The 14,354-nt window shown below is 48.4% G+C and overlaps 1 protein-coding gene across 6 annotated transcripts in view; it reads right to left on the reverse strand.

Annotated features, from left to right (window-relative positions):
• LOC149347986 (voltage-dependent T-type calcium channel subunit alpha-1G-like) overlaps positions 1–14,354 on the reverse strand; it is a 362,795-nt gene that overhangs the window by 238,999 nt on the left and 109,442 nt on the right. The gene's annotated exons all lie outside the window — the stretch shown is intronic.

Below are 14,354 nucleotides of genomic sequence, written 5' to 3' on the forward strand. Positions count from 1 at the left end.
TCTCACATGACGGGCGTCGCAACAAGCTTATTACAAATGCATTCTGTTCACCCTTGGCGGTGGTGACTCGTCTAGTATTAGTAAATGCCAGACGAGCAAAGTACCTCAAGCCACCAGGCCGCGTGAATAGCCACTTCCTTTTTTTTAATAATGCCACCGGTGTGAAACTTGTAGGGATGAGTCAGGACTGTGATGCCACATTTATTTTTCCGTCGCTCTTTTATAACTACTGCCAAATCGCTTAACTGCGAGAAAATAAAGCGGAAGATGTCGAAAGCGCTTTAAAGTTTGCTTGTTTCGCGTGTTTGGGGAACTCGACTCAGTTGCGGGTTTGTGAATGGCCTCGGAAGTGTGGCTGTCGCCTCCAAGTTCGACAAGCGCAGCTGCGCTGAAGCAAAGGGAAAGGTCAGGCTCAGCTTTGCCTCATGCGTAATCATAGTAAACTACTGGAGTCACAATTTTTGTAGCGCAATAGCTATATACTGCGGGCACAAATAACAGAAATCATGGGATGCCGCGCTGGGTACAGTGAGCCGGAAACCAATGTGGTGTGGGACCAAGAAGAACCAGCGGACGTCTCTAAACAAGTGGTGTTGCGGTTGACACGTAGGCTAACAACACATTTCTTGAAAGTGTGTCGGTGGGGCTAACGTTCTGCCTAAATTACAGATCAAATTGTAGACCAACAACCTCTGATCGTCTGTGAACTTTATATTAGCGTGTAAAAACAGAACTGCCAATAAAAAGACCAGTGAGATTTTTAAACTCCGCTAGCTGTTCGCACTGCTAGCCTGCATCTTTTAAAAGAGTACCTTTCCTTAGCCGTCAACGCAGAAGTTGCAGGTTGGTATAACTGTTTTCCTATGACGAACTGTCGTACTGGTACCGTTACACACTTGACCTCATTGCTGCTGCTGGGTGTTATTAGAGTCTTTAAATGATGGTTCTTGCCAGCACTCACAGCCCTGGATCTGTCAGATTGCGTTTCGCTATTCTGTGTGCCTTAAAGGCCTTAGAGGTGCAACCTTGTTCAAAGCTCTTAGGGCCTCCTGGTTTGCTCTTTTGTACTGTGGAGCCCGTAAAGGGACATGAGGAGAAATTGAAGTCGGTTTGTATCAATTTGCAAAGAATTTAAAATTTAATATAGTCGGATACAACTGAAGGACAAATCAGCGAACATCCCTAAAGCAGGCCTTCGAGCTCATTGCGTCTACTGATTGTCATGAATTCGCGGTGAACCTTATTTTACGGAGACACCTGCTAGCCAACTGCGGTGTAGCGCTAGGGGATTAGCCGTGACTTCATGACAAACAGTCGACGCAATTGACTGGAGGGCCTTTCTTTCTTTCTTTCTTTCTTTCTTTCTTTCTTTCTTTCTTTCTTTCTTTCTTTCTTTCTTTCTTTCTTTCTTTCTTTCTTTCTTTCTTTCTTTCTTTCTTTCTTTCTTTCTTTCTTTCTTTCTTTCCTTCCTTCTTTCTTTGTTTCTTGCCTTCCTTCTTTCTTTGTTTCTTGCCTTCCTTCTTTCTTGCTTTCTTGCCTTCTTTATTGCTTTCTTGCCTTCTTTATTGCTTTCTTGCCTTCTTTCTTGCTTTCTTGCCTTCTTTATTGCTTTCTTGCCTTCTTTATTGCTTTCTTGCCTTCTTTATTGCTTTCTTGCCTTCTTTATTGCTTTCTTGCCTTCTTTATTGCTTTCTTGCCTTCTTTATTGCTTTCTTGCCTTCTTTATTGCTTTCTTGCCTTCTTTATTGCTTTCTTGCCTTCTTTATTGCTTTCTTGCCTTCTTTCTTTTCTTTCTTTCCTTCTTTCTTTTCTTTCTTTCCTTCTTTCTTTTCTTTCTTGCCTTCTTTCTTTTCTTTCTTTCCTTCTTTCTTTTCTTTCTTTCCTTCTTTCTTTTCTTTCTTTCCTTCTTTCTTTTCTTTCTTTCCTTCTTTCTTTCTTTTCTTTCTTCCTTTCTTTCTTCTTCTTTTCTTTCTTTTCTTCTTTTGTCTTTCTTTCTTTCTTTCTTTCTTTCTTTCTGAGTGTTATCCGAGTATGAATACGTTGCATAAAATCAAAGATCCGGTACGTTCGGCTGAGAGAGTAGATTGCGGGGCGGGGATATAAGCAGGGCGGAACAAGAAATCAAAAGCCCTAAATACGCAATATCAGGACAGCTACTCCATGGACAGTGGAGCAGCTGCCACCGTTGACGCCACTACAAAGTGCGAGGGGGGGGGGTCTCAAAGCATTCAGCCATTCATCCGGGCCACCAGCAGCAGATCGCATCTGTTGGCATCGCATCAGGCCGAAAGCGTTTAGCCCCAGTCAGGAAGTCGCGACCAAAAATGAAAAAAAGAACGCAGTCGCAGTGAACGGGTGAATACTATAGGCGGCTCATTTGAGGCGAGCGGAGTGACTATGGGATCCGGCGTTTAATGAGCAGAAAACGGCGAACCGCACAGAAAAGAGCCGAGTCAGTCGGGACAGGCGAAACGACATTAATAAGGGACACGAAGTGGAGGAGAAGCTAGAGTTGAGAGTGAGCAAGGAAGGAATGGGAGGAAGGGTGGACGCTAAACTGTATCATAGAAAAACCATTAGGGAAAGGAATAAATGAGGCGAACACTCACCGAGCGGAGGCGGAAAAAGGAAGGAAGAAGGGAAAGAAAAGGGGAGGGCCATTTACAACCAGAATGTTTCGATTTCCGGAGTAGTAGGAAAACACAAGAAACTCGGTCGGCCCCGTTCAGCTGCCACGCTACGTACGATTTCCAAGCGAGAGAGGCTTAGCATTCGCTTTGCTGCTGAGGCACACGTTGCTAGCTACCCCAGCGCCGTCACACACGATCAGCGGTACACACACTATATGCACCGCCACCGCACATTTTCTGCAACGCTCCTGCTTTGGCGCGCTTGAACGCTGAGAACATTTTTTTTCTGAGCGGCGACGGCAAGCCGTAATTCATTTTGCATCTCGGAGAAGAACGAGGGAAAGGGAGAAAAGCGAAAGGCTTCTTCCGAAAGTGCGTTGTTTGCTTTCTAAACTCACTCCTTCTTCCCGAGGCGGGGGTCCTTATTTTTCGCGGTGAAAAAGCAACCGCTTCGGCTGCTCTCGCCGGTGGGGTATAAAAACCATATTCGACCACGAACCGAGAGCCAGCTCCGCCCCCCCCCCCCCCCTTCCCCTACTTTCCCTCAGACCTCGATTCCAAGCCGACGGCCCCGGATCGTGATAAATGGTCCCGCTTGCGTCTAGGCCCGGCCGCCGCCGAGCGGCGCAACAAATCGCACCACCACTCACCGGATGGCGCTGCCGTAGCGTTGCCGCAACGAGGCTTAGCGTTTTGCATTGAAAACCGGTTAATGCGTCGTACGCAGCGGGCCGTACATTGACGTCCTTGTTTACCGGAACGGATCGGACGTCAACAGCTTTTGCCGTTCCGCCTGGCTAGGAGTATGACTAGGGGCACGAACCGTGGATTGGCTAAGAGTCGGCTCGCGAGAGGAAATGTGCAACCCAAAGCCCTTTTTGTAGCCGTTTATAGTTTTTTTTTGTCGCACGTATTTCCTCTGTTGGTTTTCACACACGACCTTTCACGACCCGTGGTTTTCGTGTATTTTCGAAATGAAAAAAAAAACAACAAATAAGCTACTTGCATGGAGATGCACTGACGCTTTCAGCGCCCTCTCTACTTCGCCGCATTGCGTCGCTAGCAATGTATCTTGTACGCCAAGGTGCACAGACCTCATTTTTCTCAGCCCGTCGGAAAAAAGTGAATCTGTAACGTTTCCTGCATCGTAGATCTTGGTAGAGAAACTTGGCCCAGTTAGCAACATGCGCGATTCTGGCCGGGCCGAAGAAGTAGTTAAGATTTTGGTTAGCTGTACATTGCTGAATGAAAAAAAATGTCAGAGTGACGCTCTCTGCGTTGAGATAGCGGGATAGAGTATATTCGCAGCGGTAGCTTAGCCAAAAGTTTTCTCCGGTAGCCTAATGTTTCATTAATCACGAGGTGTGCGTTAGTTAAACATTAAGCAATGGCTGAGTTAAGCCCTTCTTTAAAGCCTTAGTTTTGACCTGGATATTTATTAACCATAGCTGTCTCATACCACCTTGTGTCTTTCTCAGTGTAGCTTCAGTTGCCTCGGCGCCACTGGTTAGCCCTCTACTAACTACTGCGACTACATGTGCATGGGTGTAATATTTTTTCGGACGCGCCTTCAACAGACTGGCCTTTATGTGAGGAAGCAAGAAAGAGATTAAGCTGTCTTTTACTTCCTTTTATAAAAGGAAGTGCGCTAGAGGACAGCTTACTCCAGTTTAACTCCTTTCAGTTTGGAGTGCACCGTCACACCGGTTTCCTGACATTTTGTAGATTAAAACGTTTGCAGGCTTTCCATCTACAAAACATCGAAGTGTACAGTATAGTTTTGTAATTTAGTTCTCAGGCTGCCGAAGTGGTTCTTTATTTCCTTCATTAGTTTTTTTTTCATCTTAAAAAGGAAAAATTACGCCGAGGTGGCTCAGTGGTTATGGTGCTCGGCTGCTGACCCGAAAGACGCGGGTTAGATCCCCGCCGTGGCGGTCGAATTTCGATGGAGGCGAAATTCTAGAGGCCCGTGTGCTGTGCGATGTCAGTGCACGTTAAAGAACCCCAGGTGGTCGAAATATCCGGAGCCCTCCACTACGGCATAGCCTTAGTTGCTTTGGGACGTCAAACCCCAATAAACCAAACCAAACCTTAGAAGGAAACTGAGGACAAATTGAAGTTGCCTGTATTGTTAGGTTACCGCACAATAACTACAAAAAGGCGTTAATTTTGAAGAAAACGAAGAATTCATGAGCCAGAAAAGGTAAATAATTGACATACAGGTGTAGCCGCCACCGGTCAATCTCGCAACTGAACTGTGATACATGGCACAGTGTTCTTTTACCGATCCCTAGATGATAGGCTGCACCACTGCTCACTTCCAAACGGGGATCACGGAGTCCTTTTCGATGTAGACGTCACGGGTTTGAATCGAGTGGCGGGAAAATTTTAAATGTTATTTTCTCAACAACAAATGTGTCTTGATGCCAGAAAAACTTCAACACATTCATGAAGAGCGATGAACATCAACACACCAAGAAAGCTTTTACTAACAACAAAGATTTGATACACATGACCTGAGTGTCTCTTTAAGGCCATACATGCGGGGAGAAAGCCTAACTAGCAATAAATTCAAAAGCTGGTAAAAGAGGAAAAAAAGTAAACTTTTTTTTTGGCCCTATATCAGTTTTGGATGTATGGTATGTATACGGTCAAATATTTAGGGCAATCCCCCAAGGTGGAGTAGATTTGCTCGGGTGGATGTCAATGAGTAATTACTCCCTCATTACAAATCTACTCCACCTTGGGGGATTCCCCCAAATATTTGACCAACACAGTTCCCACTTCGAGTTATTGATCAATTCGCTCTCGCCCTACCATAAGCTTGCCGTCCTGGTTAGCTCAATTGGTAGAGAGACTGCTCCGGTGAAGCGGTGGTCCCGGGTTCGAACTCCGGACCAGGACGAATTTTTCTTTAACTGCGAAGTTTCTGAGAAAGCTGTATAGCTTTGCTCTGTAGCCGTATGGCTGCGCTCGGGTGGATGTCAATGAGTAATTACTAAATGAGTAATTACTATGTTCCGTTTGTTTTCTTTTTATATCCGTAGTTTCAACTGTATTTTCTATGCTAGTGATACGGGTTGACACATCTGTACTGACAGCGTAACGCCTTCTAAGCTGATAAAGAAAACAAAATTCCAGATCGCTGCGAATAGCAGTGGACGACCATGACGTAAGTGTCCTCTATCACTTGCCTATTGTGAGGACGGGATATTTCATCGCATGGAGCATCCGTGAAAAAGAAAAAAAAAGTTAAGCAAAAGGCCAAGGGCAGACAACCGTTAAGGTCAAGGAGGGCGCTTTCGTCTCTCTAAGACAAGAATAGAAGGAAGACTACAAAAATTGCGGTAGCAGCTAACAGCGATACCGAAAGAAGAGCAAGAATGCATCCCACAAAGCACTTTTGGCAACATTGCAAGCGTTGATGCAGGGACCGTGAAATTGACCGCGGCCAACATACAATGCGGCGTGAAGAGAGGGGGGGGGGGGACAAGCTATTTCAATAATCGCCGTCCGCCGCAGACCGCGCTATCCAAGACAGAAGGCTTAGCCAACAACAAGAAAACGAAACTAAGTTAGAAACAGCTACATTTTGTTCCAGAAAGGCGCTGAATGGTAAAAAACAAACAAACAAACAAACAAACTTCCCAAGAAAGCAAGATAGAGAAAAGATAAGAAAAAGCAAGTGAGGCTCCCTTAGGCTTACTCGCTTGCCTATCGCATTCAGCGGAGGAAAAACTGTGGCGGCGCTGCCTACGGCGTCTCCGCCAGAATGGGAACAGAGAAAGCAAAGGCAACACTGGGTGCGTGGCCAACTTCTGGAATGGCGCTCTCGGCTCGGCATGCATGCATCTTTAAATGGTCCCGCGCGGAGAACGGGCAAACAAGAGCGTATCGAAAGAGGAAAAAAAAAATTACTAAACAACACGCGCAAAGACAGCGAAGCAAGTTGAGAAAAAGCCAAGAGAGATTCGCTATCATCGTAGCGTGCAGATATAAGCGAGCAAAAGGGCCAAACTGTCGCTTCGGCATTCCGGTTCTCGCTTTATTATTGTTATTATTAACATTAATGCTTGAGGGGCGTGTTTCATTTTTGTTTTTTTTTTTGCTTCATTCCCTCTTTCGTTTTTCCCCGCGCTGTCGCGCGTACTCGGCAACGCGTGAGCGATGACCTCTGGCGACATTCCCAAACGAAAATGCGCGCCCGGCAAAAGCTGGGTGACTTGGAGCTCGAATGCTGCTGCTCACCCCCCCCCCCCCCCACCCACCCCCCTCCTCCATTCCCGGCCTCTCCCCGTCGTTTTCTCTCAGCACTTGTGAATGTGGGTAAAAGCAGCGAAGTTGCCGCAACTCCGTCACCGAGGGCGATGCGTATGTATGTACGATTCTCGACGTCTTATGTAACGCGCGCCCGAAGCGGGGGTTATTCGGGTCGCCAGTGATGGAGAATTCCTTTTTCGAGGTCTCTTTTCCAACCCGTGCATGGGTGATGTGTGAGACACGGCTTGTATCTTGGTCGAAGGGAGACGTTACACCAAAATGCCAGAATTTAATGCCCAAAAGATATAAACATGCCCTGTACATGTTATAACGATTAATATCTTTATTTATCCGTACCTCGAATGGACCTGAAGTTGAGCATTTCATGAATGATGGGCTTTAAAGTTCAATGAAAGGCTTCTTTAATGGCTTATTGTGTTTCATTTACCAGTTCTACGCCCCGCCGCGGTGGCTCAGTGGTTACGGCGCTCGGCTGCTGACCCGAAAGACGCGAGTTCGATCTCGGTCGCGGCGGCCGAATTTAGATAAAGGCGAAACTCTAGAGGCCCGTCTAAATTTCCGGAGCCTTCACTACGGCGTCCCTCATAGCCTGAGTCGCTCTGGGACGTTAATCCCTAATAAAACAAACCAAACCGTTTGCCAGTTTTTCATACCAGGCCACTAAGAGAGAGTACCCGCCCAATTGAAAATGCATGTAGATTAGATTGGGTGTAGTTATGACTGCGAATTGGTTTAGGACTCATCTGTTGTTTTTTTTTCTTGAGTGATTTTATTGTCACTTTACTTCTTCGTGACTTCAAGAAGGCCGAATCTAAAAGTTCCACTGGCATGTGGTGGAGAACGGGAGTTAAAAGCACAGCGTATGTTCGCTGGCTGCAGAAGAACGAATAGAGGAGGCTCGGTAACAAGGGAATGACAAAAATAAACCTGGCTCGATTTGCCCTCGTAAAAAGTGTAAAATAAAAGAAGAAATGAACTTTTGTCTTGAACATAGTACAAGGCCGATGGGTGGGCAGGTAAAGGCAGGAAAAATGGGTCTGCATTCAGCTGATCACATTTGCGAGACAAACGAAGACGTAGTGGTGAAAGTCCCCGGGCAAGAGGCAGGAATGACTGAGCATTTTAAAGCGGCGTTACTCGAGCACTGCTAAAGTTCGTTGCGATGTATCGCGCCTATAGCCTCCTGCTACTAGCTCTACCGAGGACAGAAGTGGTGACTCAGCGAAAAAGTGTCTGCAGCTTCAACTAAAGCTCCTTTGGGAATATTGCCATGCGTAGGCGGCAGGGTGGAGAAAATGGAACTGATTCTGTTCCTTGAATGACATTAAAAAATTTCCGTGATGGCAGCCGCTACTGGAAGTTAGCTTCGAAGCTCCTCATTTCTTGCGACTATTTGTTTTCAGGAGGTAACGAATTAAAGCGCTCATACATGCAGTACTGCAGACCGACAGAAGAACTTTCTAGTCGCTGATTTGCAGTGTAGTTTGCTTGGGCATAGGTGGTGTGATGATGTGCGAGTTCTATATCTTCGGCTGACTGACGTGACATCTTCTCTTTTGCCTTTTTGTAGCTCACGCATGATTAAAGCATTGTACAATGCTTTACGCATGCCTATAGTACTAACAGGGTGTGCTTGCTGCGTCACTCCCGCACGCCTCTCTATAAAACGTGAATGCACGCACCCCAAGACAATAAGCATTGTATTTGGAGCTTAAACGATGTATGTTATCTGCCATACATGTGTTCAAGCCGCTACAATCAAGACAATTGATTTTATTTCTTAATTCAGAATGCTGCACTCCAACGGGTTGTTCTGATGTACAGTGCACTCGTGATTAGAAAGAGCGTACTTGAATCGTAAGTTTGAATTCTATCAGCCATTTGGGGCATAAAGGTCGCCAGCAAAGTCAGCACGTTTCGTCACGTCCCTGTAGTCACTTGTTTCTTTTTTTTGTTAATATCACCGACTTTCGCTGTATGTTCGGTGGCGCATTATGTGTGGATGAATATATGCGCTTCTTTTTGTAGCAGCTACAGCCAGCTTCCCAGTTACTGTGAACTAACCTGGCTAATGGCGGTGGCATCTTTCGGTAGTTGATGTCAGGACGGCGCGAAAGGAACAAAGACGAGAGAGGCACAAGAACACGACAGGACAGGCGCCTGTTGTGTTCTTGTGCTTCTTTCGTCCTTGCTCCTTTCGCGCCGTCCTGACATCAGCTACAGCTATGACTCAACTAGCCCAAACCAAACTACTTCCTGGGCATCTTTCGGACGGATTGGTTCACCGTCTTAGGTCTCGGATAACTTATCTCTGCCAATCAGCTAATCTAATCAGCTAATCAACCCACAACTTCTCTTTAACTGCTTTCAAATCCTAAGGGCTCCTAAGCGATGCTTCCTTCTATTCGGAAAGGATGGCCCTGGATTAGCTCCACGCCCCGGGAAGACCTTACACATATGCACAAGCTTAACCTCAAATGACATTTACCGCAAGCGCCATCTATCTCCCATTCCGACAACAGCAAACAACATAACAACAGAGAAGGGGAGCACCGGCTGTCCTCGCTGTGCAAATAGAGAACACCGGTTGCGAGAAAGGGGGCATTAAGTGCGGTGACGTCACCGAGTGTCGCGCAGCCGCCCCAAGATGGCGCCAAGCGGAGAAGGCGCTGCCACCGCAGCTAGGGCTCTCTCTGAAAGAACCCCGTGTTGCTCGCTGTGGCGAGAGGGTGGGCGAGGGGGAAGAAGTCTTCGATCGCCGGGCGCCTCGGGCCTGGAGCAAGGCGAAGCAAGAACGGCGGCGGCGGCCGGCGGGGCCCCGCAAAATCGATTACACTCCAGCGGGGGCCAATCAATAGGCGCGCTGCCGCTGGCGACGACGGCCCGGTGTCCTCCGCCAACAGGTGGACGACGCCTTGTGTGCGTGCGTCGCCACTCTCTCACCCGCCGCTCACCTACAGTTTCCCCCACCCCCACCTCGACGCCAGGCTAGACCAGCCCACGACGTCACTGCGCGCCGATACATTCGCCACAGGCTTGGCCCTGCAGTCTGTCTGCAGTCCACGTCACTGTCCTCGGCGCTGTTGCGCAACTAACCCAACTAACCCTGCTTGCATCTTTTACGCCACCAATACCACCACCGCGTGAGGAACAAAGCTGCTCAGGCGGGCGAGACAGGATAGTAGTACCTCAGGAACCAGGGTCTTCAGGTGGCACACTCTTAACAGAAAGGAGTGAAAAGGGAGTAAACTGTCCTCTAGTGCACTCCTTTTAGATACAATTTACTCCCTTTTTACTCCCATAAAGGCGTATTTGTGTTTAGAATGAATTTCAATGGAGGCGAAATTCTAGAGGCCCGTGTACTGTGCGATGTCAGTGCACGTTAAAGAACCCCGGGTGGTCGAAATTTCCGGAGTCCTCCACTACGGCGTCCCTCATAGCTTGAGTTGCTTTGGTACGTTAAACCTCAATGAACCAATGAACCAGCATACATCATGTGTCCCCTCAGGAGCCACGGTGTCAGTGTTTTTGTGTGTGTGTCTGGGGGGGGGGGGGGTGGGGAGGGCTAGACAATAAAGTATCACCACATAAATCAAGGTGCCCTGGCGGGCTAGACAGTAATGTACCATCAGAAACTAAGATGTTGCGGCGGGAAGTCAGTAACGTACCACCTTAAAAGCCACATGATTTATGCTCGACTCGCCTCTGACAGGGCTCTGAGCAGCAGGCAGGCACAATAGCGTAATTGCAGGGCATGTCAATCCAACCAGAGCTTTACTGGGGAGGTTTTCGATGTCGGCGCTTTAACGAAAACTCGTTCGGTCACGAGTTGTATCCACACCAGGAATATGCGAGACATTGAAAAAAAAATATTATGAACAAAGGTGTTTCGACTCCACTGTAAAATCTCTGTCCACTTAGCGAGCTGGATTCGTAAATGCCAGTTAAAGGAGTACAGACACCTAATTTTTGGTTGCGTGTTGTCTTCGTTGTAACGATGTGTAAGGCATTAGTAAACGTGAAGCACTACGTGTTATTGTCCTACGATCGCTAAATAATAAGTAATTGAATCTCTCTCTCTCTCTCGGGCTGTCTCGATTTTGGTTTCAACAGTCGAATGATGGCTGTGACGTCAAATGTCCGTGCAGGTCACGCGAGGTATGAAAAAAGATATCACGTAATCGAAGCTTCGTCTTTTATATTCCTTATACCGCTAAAGGCAGCCCGCCTCAAGGGTCGGAATGATCATCCGTGATGATGCAGCGATTACACTGCAGTTTTTTTCTCAAGTCACAAGTGACCTATAAGAATGTTGCTGTCGAAATCGAAGAGCTTAAGAGAAAAATTTGGTTATTAATTATGTAGCGTTCTTAGCTGAGGACCATGTGCTGGTCCATTTATACAAACGTCTAACGCATCATTGCATGCAACCAAAATTAGATGTCGGTACTCCTTTAAGTATGGATGACTTGGGCAAGAATGAGGCGGCGGGCTATATTGTATGTGGTCTCTGAGGTTTCATAATTTTTCTAACATCGTTGGCTCCATAGTTTGCGACTTTTTAAATGCTGAAGTTAAAACCCAACCTAAAGTATAGTAGTAGTAGTAGTAGAAGACGTTTATTCGGCCAAAATTTACAGGCCGAGCATATCGACCGCCTGGGCGACCAGAAGTCGCTGTTCTTCCTCCCCTTCAGCGCCAAGTCAGTCGAGCCAGGTGGTGATGGATAAAGAAGGTGGGGGGTAGGAACCCGACTGCTGAGCAGCCGGGCAATAGAAGAGGCAATGGGCAAGGTCCGCATAGATACAGGGGCAGTTGGGACAGGAAGGGTCCGATCGATAGCGATAGAGAAAGAGGCGAGACGGGGTGATGATTGCATTCATTTGAACGTGCCGAAGAAGGCGAGCCTCCGGCACTGTGAGTGATGGATGAGGGGGAGGGTAAAGGCGTTTGTCGAGGCGGAGCTCGAGGTAGACCTCTTTTATGGTGCGGCGAAGGGTGAGTCTCCCACCGTCCTCCGAGGGCTTGGGCCAGGGGATCAACGGTGCCCGGAAAAGTGTGTCACGGGCGAGCTGATGAGCCAGCTCATTGCCGTCAATCCCTGAATGCCCAGGGACCCAGCGGAGGAAAACGATGGAAGGCTGCAAAGCGGAGACCGCTCGTTCGACCTCCTGTTGAAGAGAAGGGGTTAGGGTGCGTTTCTGTATGTGGTGTATAGCGGCTTGTGAGTCTGAATAGACTGTGTACTCTTGAAGAGAGGGAAGGAGGGCAAATGAATGGAGGGCATGCGCAATGGCGAGGACCTCGAGGGACAATGCATCCGGAGGGCGTAGAAACGGCCCGCTGGTGTGAGTTTCAGGAGCGGGGAGGTGGGGGTGGTACAGGGCGTAGCCGCAGGAACCTCGAGGAGCCACAAAGGAGGCATCCGTGTAAGCTACACCCTGGGTATCAAAGAGAGGGGAATGGTGCTGTGCGGCCGCATGACGACGGCCGGCGTGCAGAACGGGGGACATGTTGGACGGAAGGGGGAGGATCCGAAGATTGGGAGCCGAGGTGGGAATAGGAGAGGTAAACGGGGCGCAGGGAATGGGCGAGATACCCGCTTGAGTCAGTAACCACTGACCCTGACGGGTAAGGGAAAGCCGGGCAATCTGCGAGTCATGATGGAGAGAGAGCAGAGAACGGAGAGGATGAAAGAGGCCTGTTGCAAAGATCTTTGCAGTAGAGGTAGTGATAGGGAGGTTGAGAGCTGCCTTGTAGAGGCCCACAAGGGCAGTCTCAAGAGCGTTAAGTTGAGTCTGATTGAAGGAAACGTAGTGTGCAAAGTACTAGACCTTGTTGAGGGCCAGCGCGTGGGCAACTCGGCACGCATGAGCCTCGTGGAGACCTGAGCGCCGAGTGACCACGCGCCGCAGGAGGTGAGTTACGGAGTGGCAGGTGGTGACAGCACGGTGGAGGGCTTGCACGTTCTTGGCTGCATGCAAAGGAAAGCCAAGAACTTTGCACTGCGTGACGACAGGAATGGCAGAGCCAGAAAGGTGGAGAGAGACGAATTGGTTGTGTGAGCGCTGGTATGAGGAATGGTTGAGGAGAAGGAGCTCGGATTTTTCAGGAGCAGTAGAGAGGCCAGCAGTGGTGAGAAAGGAGTCGATGAGATCTAGGCCACGTTGCAGGGTCCTGTACGTGACCGGGAGAGCCAGACGAACACCAGAGAGTGATGTCATCGGCGTAAAATATATGATGCAGGTCGGGAATTTAAGCTAGCTGGGAGGCGAGAGGGGCCATAGCAAGATTGAAAAGGGTAGGAGAGAGAACAGCACCTTGAGGAGTGCCTCGGGTGAGGTTGTGGGGGTCGGACAGATAGGTGTCGACTCGAAACCTAAAGTATACATTCAGACTGCGGCATTAGCTTTTGCATATGTCCGCTGACATGTCACAGGGAACTCCGGTTCTTAGGCTCCCAGTTGGTCAGCAGCTGATGTCACTTCCACAAGTTACTCAAGTCTTCAGAGAACTGAACCCAGTCGACAGCTGTGTTCTCGCTGTAGCCGTAACGAAGGCTATTTTTCACGACTGTCGCAATGCGCAGTCCGCAAAACAACTCCATATTCGCCAGTGCGCAGGTTGGAGTCATTTGTTCAAGAAGCTGCCACCACGTAGAGCAAACGTGGCAGTACATAGACTTAGCGAGAAATAACAGCTTTTTTGGTGTGTGCATCGATGAGTGAGACAAAACGCGCGGTCACAAGTACCTTAGTTCTTATATTGATTAGAAACAATTAATTTGCTCGTGAACTTCTCAACTGTAACGCTAAACTGCGGTTAAGGTTTGAGGAACGGCCTCGATATCACCGGTGTCACCACGCTAAACACTCCTTCGCGCCAACCGCGTGCGGCAGTTCCCATTAGTTATGCCCTACTCGTACGCTGCGCTGTTCGCCCAATTCTAGGAACCAACGCAGGGAGTGAGGCCAGGAATGAAGGTTTTTAGATAAGTTGCCTTACGTCTCATATGTCACGCTTGTCTTATGATGGCGTCATCTATACGGTATCCCGCATACGTCTTGTGATAGCCGCCGAGGAGGCTCATTTGTTATATTGTTCGGCTGCTGATCCGAAAGATGCGAATTCTATCACGGCCGTGGCAGTGGCATTTCGATGCTGGCGAAACGCCAGAGGCCCGTGTGCTGTGCGATGTCAATGCGCGTTAAAGAACCCCAGGTGGCAAAAATCATCCGGAGCCCTCCCCTACGGTGTCCAACATTGCTTGAGTCGCTTTTCGGGACGCTAAACATCATAAAACCAATCAGACTTAGATTTGAGGCATTTGGCGTAGCGCGTACCATTATCCCTTTCCGCGTACCGTGTGTCGCCAGTGCACACCCGCTGATTGGTCCTAACGCGGCAAGAACTCTCGCAACTGGTCGACACCTGGCGCCCTCT

Source organism: Amblyomma mixtum, chromosome 4 (assembly GCF_055824585.1).
Source record: "Amblyomma mixtum isolate Tamu chromosome 4, ASM5582458v1, whole genome shotgun sequence".
NCBI lineage: Eukaryota > Metazoa > Arthropoda > Arachnida > Ixodida > Ixodidae > Amblyomma > Amblyomma mixtum.